A 14,617-nucleotide genomic window follows, 5' to 3' on the forward strand; every position below is an offset into this window, starting at 1 on the left:
TATAGATTGGTTACTATATTCAGCTTATCCTTTCTATTATGCATGAGTTAGTCCTAGTGGGAAAGTCGGTGATGTTCGGGCCGAACCCACTGGGAACTTTGTTGTTGTCACGCCCCGAGCTCCGCCTATTTGGTCGGATTCGGGCTCGTCGACAGACCGCCGAACGGACAGAGCCTCCCCTGTACGTTCTAGGCGTCAACAATCTAAACAATGCAATACAAGAGGTTCCAAACAGGAACTATAGCAAGTATGTAGATTGCATATGTATCGAAAACATAAAGTGCAAACTATGCTATTACAAGCATTCATCTCAGAGATTCTTTTACATTTACAATATTTTACATTTACAAAACCACATATGCTTTTAAGTTAATACGAAACTTATACAAATTACTACAATTTTGTTTCTTTCCATTTGAACTCTGAACTTGACCTCTTCAGGGTGTTGCTATCTCAGTCTCAGTAGTGGGGCGCTATCTACGAAGCTACGCCCTGTCCTCGCGCCGCCGTGCCGCTCGCGTGTAACCTGTACCCCCAAAACAATACGGGGGTGAAAACTATATAAATATAGTTCCCAGTGGGTACGGCCACCCAAGAGAAGAGCTCGACCCACCAGGTCCAAAGGAGGCAACAGTAGGTTAGTTCAACAATAGATAGATAGATATTTAACGATACGATAAATAAAACCATACCTTGCCCCGCTGCTATGCAATATGCATTACCTGTAATTCATGTAAGTAGATTACTTGATTCTACTTTATACCTGTCACGCCCCGGGACCCAGCGGAAGCCTGCCCGGCACGAGTCCAGACCCGCCATACGTCTAAAACATATAAGGCGTCTACTAACAACAATAATAAAAGCAAATAACAAAAGACATCTAGAAGTATCAGAGCATAGTAAGTGTCTAAATGCTACAACAAGGGATAAGGATAAAACAGTGAGTTCACTAAATAAGACATAAAGTAAATACAATAGGAAATCCCAAATACAAGTACTAAAGGTAAGTACATAGGTGGTCTCTACTCATGGATACAAATCTTTCACTCTCCCAACTACAAAAGAAAGAGCAAACCACAGCACGACTAAACAGGCGATAGTGGACCCGCTCCAAGTTCTTGAATGACAACTGATGATGGAAAGGAGTCTCACATTTCTCTGTCTACCTTTCCCTAGACTCTTTGAACTCCGTCCCCCTGTCCTGTCACCGTCTCATGCTCGCTCTCAAAAGGGCTAATGACGTGACGCAAGGAAAACATCAAGCTCTACTACTCCTGTTCCGAGCATAGAAACTCCACCCAAACGCCGGACGCTAAAAGTCTAACCAGGTCCGCAGTTTGGAGAGGTGAATGGCCCTACATCACTTGGCCCGGAACTAGCAGCTCTTTCCCCGTCTCTATTACTTCCTTTCCCTACAACACCTAGCTTCGTTTCCTTTCTCCGGTCGTCAGCTCTCGTCACCAGTCGTTAGGAAGTCTTCCGGTGGTTTCATAGGCTCCCCGGTCAGTCCAGTCAGCTCCCCAGCTCCAAGAAGTCGTGGGGCACCTCGTGGGCTCGCAGCAGCTGGCGGCGCAACACAATAGACACCACCCGGAGTGCATGGCGGTGTCACAGGTATCGCACCCCCGTCCACGAAAGAAACGCCGGTCCTCCCGGTGAAAGCAAGTCTCACGGGCTCTCCAAGAAACGGACGTGGGAGCAGTCGCTGACGTGGACGTAGAAGTCGAGGCTCGGTCCCCTGGGGCTGTCGTGGGATAGTCAGATCCGCTGGTAGTCCTGTCGCCGTCAGCCTCTCAAGCGTCGTCCCAAGCTCACCCGCCTACATACGGCGGGTCTGGCTCCCGCGGCGTCGTCGTGTCCTCCAGCATCGTCCATAATAAAACTAAGTACTATAAGCACAAGCACGTAATAAACTATGACCACGAAGCGTAAGAAAATAACTAGCCGTCAAACGGCTCAACGTATCGTAAAGAAATCGTGGATGAAACGTAGACCCTGCTCATCAACATGGACTGGTATGGGATCTACAAGCACTCAAAACGGGAGCGACGGGTCAATCCCATCCGCTGACCTAGTACGGTCACCTAAATGACCGTGATGTGTTTGATCCACTCAAACTACATCATAACCCATACCTAACCAACTGTGTCATAATACGGTGGTATCTAACGTGCTTGTCTTGCCACTGGAAAGCCCTTGGCCCAGTCGTCCTCAAACAAATATTTCCCACGGTCTCAAGTAACAAGCGTTACTGGTAATCGAGAAGCGCTCGTGCTGTCAACTAAGCCTCCCCAACACATCGGATGAACCGATCGTAAAGATACTCACTGCCTTTTTGGCAGTTCTAACTACTATAAGGTCAACACGCTCTTAAGCCCCTACACAAAGGTCGACTCAACGGCCCGTACGGTGGACTATCCCTTCACCTCAAACACTAACTAGAACAGGGACCCTGTTGAGGATAAAGATTTCGTGGGATATCTTACCGTGGGCGACTCAATTTTCTCGACTTCCGTGTTAATGTTCTAGAAAATCTGTTTCCTAAATAAGCTGGCTCACATAGCGGAACCCCCCGTGGCCACAATAAACAGTTCTTCTTTCTACCTAGAGAAGCTAACACGCACCTAATAGCTCTTTAGTTGTTTCAGTGTTAGTTCTTGTTTATAGGCAACGGGTCTTAACTACTGAATAAGCTAGTTGACGTTCCTAGCTTTCATATGAGGTTTTAGCTAAACGTTAGCCCGATAGTAGTCGAGTTCTAATTCGGACTTCTACATAGATTCTGACGAAAATCTTGTGCCATACCCGTAATACTTAAATGTCAGTACGGAAAACCTAACTGATTACGCGGTCGTCGGAAATACCTAAATTACTTGGCACAGAAATTCGGGATAAACCTATCTAAGCATCATCACAAATAACTGCTATAGAACTAGATAAGAGCTTCACTGTTTCTCGTACTTCTGGTAAACTCTCACCACAACGTTCATGAAGCTCTTTTCCTTGACAAACGGTTCAATTTCTTTACGCTTAAAACCGAAGCTCTTCACCGTAAAGACCCGGTACACTAAAGTCTTTGACCCTATCGACACCTAGGTGTCTTCTAACTTCGCTAATTTCTAACCGGATCCGGCTGGTCACAGTGTCTCTAAGCCTCAAAGGAACCAAACCGCCCTATGATGGCTTCTAAACATCTCCCTAAACGTTTCTACAGATGAGGAGAGTGAGCTGAGTGTGTATTTCCTCGATTCAAAGACACCTTGCTTCGGACACTTTCTTCGAAAGTTCTTGACTTCCTTGCTAACTGATGGCGGGGTTAAGACCGTGACGGACAATGACCTCACCTGATACACTAAATGTCGCTACGCAGCAACTTACCGAATCCCACACAAGATTACGTCTTACCGGTCCACTAACGAATACGTAGTGCGGTTAATTTCCTAATACTTTTCTTGATGGGATGTGTACTAGACCTCAATCGTCGCCACCATAAACGGAATTTCGAAACACCTCCTAGTTTGAAGTTGGGATGAACCAAAACTCGAACCTAACCCCGAAGAGAACTCCAACCATCGAACATTAGGGGTAAACAATGTACGAAAGGATCCAAAATGATCTACTTTGGGATCTAAAACCCTAAATCCCAAATAAAACCCCCAAAAACCTAAACTCCCGAAATCTTGGTTTAACTACCCAAATCTTGGAAACAAATCCAATCTAACCTTCCTGAGATTGAGGGTAAACCTCTAGCACTCTCGGAAGAAGCGTTAGCCATTCAAAAGAGGTTGGGATCGAACTCCTCGAATTACTAACTCGATAAACGAGAAGCAAAGCAAACCCACTAGGATAAAAACTACAAAGATCCCATGATCCCTCGAACACCTATGGAAGCAAGCCGCTTTGCTTCTTCAACTAAAACCACCCAAACTGAAGTACCTTTACCCCGTTTTACCGGGGATACAGAAGATTTGAAAACATTTTATAAAAACTTACGTTTAAGTACGATTTATACTGAGTACCCTTAAAATCTTGTGAATTATACGTACGGAGTATATAGCATTTTAAACATGAGGTATATCATCTCGATATACACATCTAACGTACGTAACACCTATCATGAACCAAAATGTTCAACTCTTGTATAGAGGTACAATCTCAACTCACTGAAATTCGCAGTACTTGTGTAATTACAGTACGAACCTTGAGTAACTTGGTTTCACAGTAGTTCCCCGTGAACTTTGATCATTTGATAATTTGACGTTGGATCCCTGTACAACTATCCGGTGATATATAGACGATGTAAGGTACAATCTCTGTACTACTATATCTCTATCCGGTAACTCTACGAACTGTATAAGGTACAAAAATCTGTACTCCTGAACCATGAACTCTGTCTAGTAACGAACGAACGGTAAACACGAGTAAGCGTGTACGAACACTCCCAGCGAGGGATGTTCGGCCGTGAGGCCTCTATCGGTAGCACTGTGTACGAGCGGCACGCCCTAACCCGCGGCTTCACCTAACGGCACCCCCTCCGAGTAAGGATCTCACCCCTACAACTGATGGTGCCCCGGTAATCCGTGCCGCGTCCGGTCTGTCGGAAGCCCACCCAGAATATACTAACCCTGAATCACTGTCTTGCATGATACACTTGAAATTTTGATAATTTCATCTGAACCTGATCTTATCATTTGTTACCGTAGAAATGATAAAGACGTAACTCCTGTAGCCTAACCAACGTAAAGATACGACTACGTACAGTATGTGTAGGTACATGTAAGTACTATAGCACGAAGTAATGAACACGTTTAATATGATTCATCTTTAAGATACAATATCACTCAATGTAAAATGAATGGACAGCGAAATGATGTAACAATCAGTGACTGGAGAAAAACATCGAAACCCGGAACACCACGTAAGTGACTTCAGTCATTAACGGGTGACCTTTGATAAAAATTATCAAGAGTGCGGGGACAAAATACCAAATGAAAAGTCTCGGAAGCCGTGGCCGCCTCCGTGCCCTAGCGCCGTTCCCCTAGCGAATCGATCGATCGCTCCTCGCCAAGAAACGGATCNATTCACTTCCTTCATGGCATACCGGGAGAGGAGAACCGTTGATCCCGTTGAATCACTACCGGGAGAGGAGAACCGTCAATCTCGTAGTTAAGATTCTATTTCTGCCATCATACCAATCCTAGGGATTCCGGAATCCATTTTCACAACTTAAGGGTTTACTCTTTTACCCTATGTCGACGACCTTTCTAGGTCTATTCTATTCACTTTCTAGTGGTCCTATTGCCACTATGATTCACAACTTAGTTTACTTTTACTAAGTGGTTCTTTACATCATAACCTAGGTTCACTTACACTAGGTTTTATATACTTTCTCCTAGATCTCAACTCTAGGTTTACATACCCGACCTAGGTCCAATGACACTAGGTTAATGTCCGACCTATGTTCAATAACACTAGGCTTATTTCATGTCCAACCTATGTTTAATAGCACTAGGTTCATGCCACTCGAGCTATTCAATGTCCAACCTAGGTTTAATAACTCTAGGTTCAGCCACTCGATCTATTCAATGTCTTAGTTCTCCACGCCTAGGTTTATAATTTGCACATTTTCATTTACCTCGTTACCGTTTAGATTTCTACTCAATTGGAGTTGTCGATTTATACCCAATACTTAGGGATTTCACGTGAGGTTTACAGATTATATACTTATTTCCATCGAGGTTTCTAATCATTATCGACGTTCATATAGCTTGAACTATAATATATTCATTTTCACATATGTTTGGGCACATGCCTCAAATATTCGCTTTTAAGTGTCGACAATAGCATCTAGGTTCACATTTCATATTCAATTTACATGCCCTTGGCTTTTACAGGTTTAACATGATATTTACAAGTTCAACATTTATATATCATGAACATATGAATTTAGAATAACTATGGCTTTCCCGTTCATATATATATTCATTCTCATGTCTCTCGCGTTCATTTTCATATATGTTTAGCCCTTTTTGCAACTAGCACCCACAAGTCACGCATTCATATGTCTCTAGCATGTTTGTCGCACCTAAATAATCATACAAGATTATCACTATAGTCATGTACATATTCTATCGATAAGCAACTTATATAACTCATGCTTTCAGTTCAATAATCATATTCATGAACTATCGCTACACATATATGCGTCAATTGAATTCATACTTTACTTTGGCATGGAAGTGACCTAATCACTTCGGTAAGCACAACCCACCTTTCTTTGATGCCGGAATGGGAGAAATTCGCTTCGAGTACTTTTCCAACAGCCGCGACCCGCGCTCGTGACTATTGTAGTCGAAAATGCTCTTTTGGCGATATCTTCGCGTAGGCTCGTCGGATTGCCAAACCGACTTCGCCAGCAAGTTTCTTTTACCCCCAATTAGGTTTGTACGCGGTCAATTTCACTTTAGGGCTTCTATTCTGCAAAAGTGCATTATCGGGGTCAATTTTTATAGAAGCTCGTTTCAATGCAATTTCACAATTCACTAGAGTAATTCAACTCTTTTTAGCCCAAGAATCTCAAAAATAATTAATGAAATCTGCCCAAAGACATCGATTCCATTTTTCTCTCTATTTCATTTCCTTTCTTTCATTTTTTCTTCTCTTTCTTTCTTTCTTTCTTTCCTGCAGATTTCTTCCTTTTTCCACTACCACTTCGCACCGAACACTTCAAAACCTTTTGAAAACACACCCTTGGCTTTTCCGAAACTTCACAATTGATTCGGAGATTCCACAATTTATCCTTACGCCTTACTTTAATTCTTTTAATCAAAGTTAGCGTCGGAAATCTGAAAATTCTTTTTACATTTCGTTTCGCGCCCAATTTGCACCGAAACACTTATTTATCTCCGAAATTCATTCCAACGCATCACGAATCACTCGAGAATGATGTCCAACTAGCTCAATCCTCACTTTGATCCTCTAGGTCAAAGTTGACATCGCAACTCCAAGTTTCCATATGTTACAGTTGTAGTTCTCACCCCACTATTCCACAGAGCCGGGACCGAGCAAGCCGGCGAGCGACCGCGGTAAAGGTATCGTACCATAGTCAGAGGCCACCAGAGTTGGGTTATTACATTTTGTTAATAGTTTACCCTTTTATCATCTTTTGTATTTGATGATTTAAGATGTTGATGTATAAAGCAAAGAAAGAAAAGAATGTAATGTTTATTTTGAGCCAATGTGATGTAAAAAGAAACAATGCAAGCAATGTAAAGAATCATGAATATACAACTTGGATGAAATGGATGCATGTATGTGATCAAAAGTTGAATCATAATACCTGTGTAGATGTTTAGTTCCCTTTCTTTCACTCATGGCTATTGCTTACCCTCGTGTAAGCCGTTTGTGTATATTTCCGCTAGTGCACTTCTTTTTGAGAATGTACATGTGATGAAACTTGGGCGGACAGGGGAAACTCTGTCCGTTCGGCGTCTGTTGGACGTGCTCGGGCCGGCCCAAATTGGTATCGGTCCCGGGGCGTGACAAGTCGCAGTTCTTAAACTTAGCATACAGCTTCTCCTCTCCAAGGACTTGAAGCACGATTCTCAGATGCTCGGCATGTTCCTCGTCGCTACGAGAGTAGACCAAGATGTCGTCTATGAAGACCACGACAAATCGGTCCAAGTACTCCTTGAAGACACGGTTCATTAAATCCATGAACGCTGCCGGGGCGTTAGTGAGCCCAAATGGCATGACCGTGAATTCATAGTGTCCATACCGCGTGCGAAATGCGGTCTTTTGCACATCTTCCGGCTTGATCTTAAGTTGATGATAACCGGGCTGTAGATCAATCTTTGAATAAACCCGAGATCCTTGCAAATGATCAAATAAATCATCGATCCTGGGCAACGGGTACTTATTGTTGATCATGACCTTGTTCAACTCGCGATAATCTACGCAAAGTCGAAACGATCCGTCCTTCTTTCGCACGAATAAAATCGGGGCTCCCCACAGCGATACACTCGGCCGTATAAATCCCTTATCGAGGAGATCTATCAATTGAGCCTGCAGCTCCTTTAGTTCCGCCGGCACCATCCAATACGAAGCCTTCGAGATAGGCACGGTTCCTGGAACCAAATCTATCATGAACTCGTTCTTCCGGTTCCAATGTCAAAATTGACACTTCCGAGAACCTGGATCCGAATAATTATCTCGAGATAATTGTTTGTTTGTGTTACCTTGTGTTTGCTGCCAAGACATCCAAATCGGTGTGTTTTGTGGCAGCGGGTGACTCGTGACACGAGTCGGTAAGTTTCAAGACACTTAGTGGGCCTCGACAGCGTCCCGGTGTGATTTTCGAGACTTCCGGCGAGTTACGATAATCGATTTTGGAAAACCGATTTTGGGGATTCGTGTGGGGTTGTGAGTCATGTATTCTGGATTTGTGGGTTAGTTACTGACTCGGTGGATCTTCTTAGGTCCGGTAAACTCCTTGCTTACCCAGTGTTCCGACGCGACAGTGACAGGTGGGTGCTTCGAGTTGGTAGTCGGTGAGATCGTTTCACTTTCCTCTGTTCTTTCATACCAGTATCGTAGTCTCTACATGTCGGTTATGTTTGGTTATCATTTGTTCATCTATACTTTGTTGATTGCATGATTATAGTTGTGGATAGACATGTAGAGCATGCTTGCATATATATTGTATCTCTGTGGACCTTGGGTCCAGGCAACACATCGTGTAACATATAACTTCCCAGTAAATCATGCCGAGTTTCGTCGAAATATGCAGAACGCGGAGTGGAACAAGTTGGTATAGGTTCTAAGTGCATTGGAACCTATATAGTGTAAAGGGACCCGAGAGAGTGAAATTGCAAAATCTGGCAAAGTCCTAGATTTTGGGCTCTCGAGGACCGGTCCCTGAAGGAGAGACCGGTCCCCGTACGCGTAGCAACGGGGCAGGGTGAAAAAATCAGCTAAGTCCTGGAATTGGGGTCTACGGGAACCAGTTCCTGAGTGAGAGACCGGTCTCCAGGGTCCAGTCCCTAAAGGAGAGACCGGTCCCCCATTGCGCAGTCGGCCAAAAAAAATGTGAAATTTCGCTAAGTCCCTGGGAGCAGACCTACGGGGACCGGTCCCTGCGGGGAGAGATCGGTCCCCGCATGCGAAAATTGCCCAGGATGGGCTGATTGGAAAAATGAAAAGTTGAGGGGCTAAGGTGCAAAGTGACATGAGTGGGGTCTATAGAGGTGGGGGCTTGGATTGGGGCTCTCATTTCTCAACCCTAACCCTAAAACCTTTCCCTCTCTCTCTCTAAAACCCTCTTTCTCTCTCTCCTTCTCTCTAGATCTTGAGCAAATGGAGGGGATTTGGAGGAGCAAGCTTGGAAAAAAAGCTCTCCAAGGTGAAGGTTAGCTTGTGAAGAGCTTTTAGAGGAAAGCTTTGAACCCTAGGTGAGTTTTTGAGGATTTCTAGGGTTTTCAAGTTAGGGCTTTGGTTTAATTCCTCCTAGCATGTATCTAGGAGGTGATTTGGGGGAATTCCTCCATGAATTGGCAGGCTAAGGGCTTGAATGAGGAAGATGACAAAGTATAGGGACCCAAAATTGGGGTTTTGTAATTATGAGATCGAAGCTTGGGATTGATCTCATTCTAACCTAATTGGTAGGTCAACGAACGCATTGGTACGTTCGGTTCGGCAATACGACGAGCGTGCACGAAGTTATTGAAGAAATAAGCTGAATTGGTACAAATCGCCGCAGCTCGCGACGAAAGCGTCTAAAATTCACGAAAATTGGACCACGACATCCTAGTAGTACTAAAAGGTGGGGGGTGCTGTCCGGAAACACCGGATCTCTTTCTATGTCTATGTCACTTTATTTGAGCATCTTGTATCATTGCATTCTTGCATATAGGGTAGCTTGTTATGTGTGCTTAATTGAATTGCATTTAGATGCTAAAGGAACATGTGAATGATGACGCACCATGAGGACTTGTAGGTGAGAACCCTATGTGCATGTGAATGCGAGAAAAGACTTGGACAATAGTAAATAAGGGTGACATTGACATTAGTGACCAGATTGGCATCGAGAATGTAAATGACTAAACAAGGTTTAGCTTATCATGGCATCAGGACCATTGTGGCTTTGTGCATTGAGACAGGTTTGGCAAGATTTTCTCAAAATGAGGATTGGATCGTACTCACACTACACTAGCTTTGGCTTGAGGAAGGTAGCTCCTCCTCAAGCGGTGTTGTCACGCCCCGGGACCCAGCGGAAGCCCGCCCGGCACGTGCCCAGACCCGCCATACGTCTAGAACGTATAAGGCGTCTAAAAACAACAATAATAATAGCAATAATAAAAGACATCTAGGAGTATCAGAGCATAATAAGTGTCTAAATGCTACCACAAGGGATAAGGATAAAACTGTAAATCCACTAAATAAACATAAGGTAAGTACAATAGAAAATCCTAGATACAAGTGCTAAAAGTAGGTACATAGGTGGTCTCTATACATGGGTACCAAAACCTCTCACTCTCTCAACTACAAAAGAAAGAGTAAACCACCTAGGCGAAGAACCGCTCCTCGCTAGCTAGCTAAGCGATCCCCTTGCCGCGATCCCGTGCCTCCGCTCCTCGCTAGCTAGCTAAGCGATCCCCTTGCCGCGATCCCGTGCCTCCGCCGGTGTCGAAGGCTCTGAAAAGTAAACCATAAAACAGGGGCGTGAGAACTATTAAAAATAGTTCCCAGTGGGCAATTACTGACTTCAGTGAACTGCGCCACAAGGCCCAAAAGCTACAAGAAGAGGTCAGTGACTAACGATGTAACAATAAAAAGGTAAGTAAACGTAACTTACTATAACATAGAGTCTCCACTTAGCATGATTTGCATAAGTAATAAAGCAACTATATCATGAATGTACATGGATGTGTTGACATGCATAAGCGTAGGAATGCAACCAATCCAATGTTCTCAATGCAAAATAGTAAAGATGTCATTGTTTACTATTCTAATCCAATTCCACTTTAATAGTTTTAAAGTTCACATAGCACGTTCTATCACCAAGTCCCAATCATATAAGACCCACCCGAAGGCTGTCTGGCCTGCGCCGTGCCTAATGGCCCCGTGGTAGTCAACATCCCCACTCTAGGAATGAGCCTCCCCCACAGCGATCCACTTCGGCGCCCAATCCCGCACGGCGAGCATGTGTCGCGATGGCTATCTCCGGAGTGCCGGCTTGTAGGGAGCGACCCTCACAAACATGTGCGAATGAGCACAAATGGCAAGCAAGCAATGATCCGTCTCAAGAACCAAGTCCTCATGTCTAACAACATGGAATATATCAAGTATCTCAATGGCCTATCTCTATGTCATCATGTCTCTAACATGGAATGTAGCAGATATATAGTGGCCTATCAACATGTCTCTACGTTGCAGTTTAATAGTTTACTAGTTTCAAGTGCCCCTTAATGACACTTTTGTTCAACGAGTTCCAAGCATAGCATTAATATGTTCATGATGCATAATTCACTCAACTCTAGCATGGAGACATGTTCTCAACTTGCGAAACCAAGCACTATCCACAATGCATGCAATCTACACATATAGCTCTACTATATGGAGTACAAATTTTATGATATATAAAGTGTAAGGAAGTGAATTCTCGAAATACGAGGATTGTACTTCATCCAGGATCGACTAATTGTCGAAAGTATACCCTTTGTGGGAGTTGAGAATGTCTAAAGCACAAAAGTGCGTTGGGGTTGAGTCCGCGAGAGCAAATGAGGCAAACTGCATCATTGGGCTGATGTTGCTCTCGGGGACCGGTCTCTGCAGGTGAGAGACCGGTTCCCCTGGCTGGGCGTAGCGGGGTTGCGTGATGCAACCGGTCCCTGGCAGGGAGAGACCGGTTCCCGAACGTGGTCCCAGCGAGAAGTGCCAAAAATTTGGCTAAGTCCTAAAAATCGAGCTCTCGGGGACCGGTCTCTCAGGCGAAGACCGGTCTCCCGAGGACCGGTCTCCCGGGGAGAGACTGGTTCCCGAACGCGTGCGCCCGAGGGAAGCTCTCGGGGACCGGTCCCAGGTCGGTGAGACCGGTCCCTCCGCGCGAAAACTGCCCAGTAAGGGCAGTGCACAGGGGTGAAAATTGAGGGGTTTATATGCAAAATGGCCTTTATTTGTGTGGGCTGAGCTCTCTCTCTCCCTCACACTCTCCCATTTCACTCTCTCTCACTCTCATTTCTCTCTTGCTCTTTCTCTCTCTAGAAAGGAAAGAAGGAGAAGAAGAAGAAGAAGGAGAGGAAGGGAAAGAAGAGGAGGATAAGGAAGGAGAAGAAGAAGGAGATCAAGAGGAAGGCTTTGAACACCTCCATCTCCCTCTCCTCTTCCCATTGGTGTAGCTTTAGAGGTAAGCTACTAAACCCTAGCTTTGTAAACTTAGAGTTTTTGGGTTTTATGCTTTAGAATGGGTCAAATGAACCATAAGCAAGCTTCTAAATAGATCAATCCCAAGAATCTAGGGATTTATTGGGTGGTTTGCTATAGGTGCAAACCTAGGGCTCCAAAATGGGGTTTTTGTAAAAGTATGAGATTGATCTCATTTGAAGTCTTGGAAACCCTATTGATAGGTCCCAAAACGCGGGGGCGAAGTCGATTTCGGCATTCGGCGAACCGACGTGAGGTTCTCGGCAAAATCGGGCCGGGCAAGTGTTGATTCGGGCGAGGAAGGCTAAAGCCTTTTCGTAGAGCTCGCCGAGAGAAGGATTTTCCGAAGCCTCTACATCGATTAAAGGTGGGGGGTGTCATCCGAAACTTTCGAACTCCTTTCTATGTCTTAGATTGCATTTAATCTCATCTCTTCATGTGCATTGTAGGATTGCATAGTAGTTCCATTCCTTATGCTTTCTAATTGATAACCTAGTGTACTTGGAACGCTTGGTGATTTAGATAGGTGAGGATTGGGTCGAGACGTGAATCCTATGGTGCGAAAGAAAAGAGATGAACCCGATGGGGGTATTGATGACATAGGAAGTAGTGGATAGTGTTAAAGAACACGAGTGGCATCCGAATGATAAATGATGACGAGTGGCATTAATGTAGTGTAAATAACACTAGAGGTCGATGGACCTAGGGATAGGTGGATCCCCTAGAAAATGCCTTATGAACAATGAATTTAGAATACTAAATAGCATTGTATGAATGTCAGGAACCGATGATTCCACGATAGTTGTTGACCCTAGTATAGGGCGTCCTCACTTGGAGAGGATTCGATTGGGTTATTGACTCTAGTTGTAGAGCCTCCTCACTTGGAGAGGATTGGATTGGGTGTTGACCCTGGCTATAGTGTATCCTCACGTGGAGAGGATAGATCTAGCTCACAGTCTGCGTTTAGGGTGGCATAGCCATCCAATCCCCACATGGAGGGGATTGTCGTCGAGTACTCCGGAGTGTCGTGCGACTAGGACCATTTGGAGGTCCGGACCACATGGAGGTCCGTAGACGGTCCCGGGCTTGGGTGCACTTGGAGCTCCCTCCCCACTTTGGGATTTGAAGGTGAGTCATGGGCGAGCCCTAGGGCCTCGCCACAGATTGGGTAAATGAAAAAGGTTAAAGGTTTATTCATGTCATTGAACATTGCTATTCGAACATGGATCGAAATTGTTAGCATGGTAGCGAACCTTTATTATATGATGCATGCATTCATATTTATGATTATGGGCATAGTAGCATAGTTTTTCTACTACTGCATTTACAGCTTTCAGATACATATCTATCTATCAATCTATCTGTTGTTACTTGTGCCCACTTGGACCTAGTGGGGAGATCGGCAGAGTCGGTGGCCGAGCCTACTGGGAACTATGGAAGATAGTTCTCACCCCACTCTATTTCCAGTGGTAGGTTCAGGGCTGCAGAGAGAGGACCGCGGCAAAGGCATCGCGCCCGATCAGTGAGGCCGTGGTAGGATAGTAGCTTTCCTTTTGCATCTAGCACCCCTATGTATTGAGAGAGATTCATGTAGGTGAGGTTGGAGAGCTATGTATTTTGAAGATCCACTGATGTAAAGAATGCAACTATTGTAATAGTTAGTAAAGTACTCTCTTTATTTCACTCGTATATCTTGTGGATTACTTGCTCTTCTTGTTGTTGGCACTGTTTGTGCCCTCGTTGAATGTGTATGTTTAGAGTTTAAAGTCCTAGGTAAATTCTTGTACACATTCCTGTTGTGGAGCCTTGGGCGGGCAGGGGAGGTGCTGTCCGTTCGGCGGTCTGTCGCCGCGGCCGAACCGTGCCAAATTGGTAGTGGTTTCGGGGCGGGGCGTGACAGTCTTTTGTGGTATCAGAGCAATAAGAGCAAGTAAAGAGAGTTTAGGATGACCTAGGAGACCCTAGGTTGGTAAACCTTAAGGTTATAGGTGCGTGAGCGGAACGTGAACCTATAGCGATGGCGGAAGTTAATTCGATTGGGTCGAAGTTGGTATAGGTCTCTAGTTGTGATTAGAGACGGATTCGAGTTGTATGAGTTCTTAACTTGAGGTGGTTGTGTCGGCGGCCGACGACATGATACCAAGAGCCTAGGACGAGTACGCTTGTGTGCTTCCGCCCGATTTTGTTGCTGAGTCGT

The 14,617-nt window shown here is 44.7% G+C and overlaps 1 long non-coding RNA gene across 1 annotated transcript; it reads right to left on the minus strand.

Annotated features, from left to right (window-relative positions):
- Positions 1-265: 265 nt before the first annotated feature.
- LOC109706010 lies at positions 266-6,650 on the minus strand. The gene is made up of 2 exons (XR_002215009.1): positions 6,272-6,650; positions 266-526 (listed from the first exon to the last, which is right to left on the minus strand). It is a non-coding gene; the product is annotated as an uncharacterized LOC109706010 (long non-coding RNA).
- Between the last annotated feature and the right edge of the window lie 7,967 nt (positions 6,651-14,617).

Source organism: Ananas comosus, unplaced genomic scaffold (genome assembly GCF_001540865.1).
Source record: "Ananas comosus cultivar F153 unplaced genomic scaffold, ASM154086v1, whole genome shotgun sequence".
Taxonomy (NCBI): Eukaryota; Viridiplantae; Streptophyta; class Magnoliopsida; order Poales; family Bromeliaceae; genus Ananas; species Ananas comosus.